The sequence below is a fragment of the Tamandua tetradactyla genome, chromosome 1, assembly GCF_023851605.1.
Source record: "Tamandua tetradactyla isolate mTamTet1 chromosome 1, mTamTet1.pri, whole genome shotgun sequence".
Taxonomy (NCBI): domain Eukaryota; kingdom Metazoa; phylum Chordata; class Mammalia; order Pilosa; family Myrmecophagidae; genus Tamandua; species Tamandua tetradactyla.
Genome location: NC_135327.1, coordinates 144,502,090 through 144,503,498, shown reverse-complemented (window position 1 = coordinate 144,503,498; position 1,409 = coordinate 144,502,090). Strand labels below are relative to the sequence as shown.

Sequence of the window (1,409 nt, the reverse complement as noted above, 5' to 3'; positions counted from 1 at the left end):
AGTCCTGTGATTCTCCGAACCTCAAAGGAAAAGCAGGATGTAGGGCTTCCTGATTACTGAGCTCGGCTCTCCAGTTGGACAGCCTCCATTTAACCTGATCTTTTCACATTTCCCAATTTCTCTTTTTCAATTTTTACCAACATAATTAAAGTTGGCATTTTTTTCTTTACATGCAGGAACATGTACAGTTCTCGAGCATACACTCTATGAACTTTCATCGATGCATGTATCCACTCCTGTAGCCATCATCCAGATTGGGATATAGAACACTCTTACCTCCCTAGAAGTTCCCTTGTGTCCCTTCCAAGTTCAAGGTAACGATCCTCACCCCAAGGAAACCATTTTGACTTCTGGCATCTTTAGTTGATTTTTTGCTGATTCTTGATTTCTTGTAACTAGAATCATGTAGTATGTACTTTTTGATATGTGACTTCCTTTTCTTGACATAATGCCTTTAAGACTCATGTTGCTGCATGTTTCAGAAATTTACTTTCTTTTTTTATACCTAATATTCCACGGTATAAATATTTCACAATTAGTTCATTAGTCCCTCGTTCATGGGCATTTGTGTTGTTTGGATTATAGCTGCAATGAACTTTCTTGTACATGTTTTTTTGTTTCTACTTTTTTGTGTGTGTGTCTATAAAGGCATTTTATTTGCATGTATGTATTATATCCCTAGAAAAAGAAACCCAGGATTTTTCCTCCTGTGTGTTTTTGTCTTACTTCCTCATGGTCCATGATGCTAGCTAAGATGTCAGTACAATGAAACCAAACTGACAAGATGGGAGCAGATTATTCTGCCATTATTCATTACTTTGAGTTGCACATCAAATCTGGGACTAATCACTCCACACTTGTGTAACCTGACTGTGATGTTCACAACAATTTTCCCAGCTCTGTGATCACTGATGGTTTCAAATTCACCAATGTAACCAAGCTTCATCATCACAGTTAGACAATGGATGTTGACTTTGGAGCATGGCCTGATAATCCGGTGTTTTTCTCTCTTCTTGGCATTGTTGATGCTCTTAAGAGCATTGGCCAGGACATTCGTGTGCACATCGTAGCCACTTGGAAAGATGGTGGAAAGAGGATGGGAGGGGTGAGTACACGGAGTCATGGGCTCTACTCTTCTTTGACAATTCCAGGAAGCCTGTATTTCATATATATGGTGGGTGTTATTAAAGGAAAACCTTCCTGACCAGGCCTCCTTTTTGCTGCTGGTCTCTGCCTGAAGTTGCCTGGGGGACTGGAAGGCCAAGGGAGTATTGAACAGAAACTCAATTCCCAGTGGCCCAGGTAACATCACATTACCTCAGTTGTTTCTGTTTTAATGGGGATTTGGAGAAAACATACTGATGATCTTGAGCAGTTATTTTCATGCATCTTCCATGGAAGACTTTTAC

At 40.0% G+C, this 1,409-nt stretch overlaps 1 pseudogene; it reads right to left on the bottom strand.

The window, feature by feature from the left end:
* Positions 1-678: 678 nt before the first annotated feature.
* LOC143681439 (small ribosomal subunit protein uS8 pseudogene) lies at positions 679-1,123 on the bottom strand (annotated as a pseudogene).
* Between the last annotated feature and the right edge of the window lie 286 nt (positions 1,124-1,409).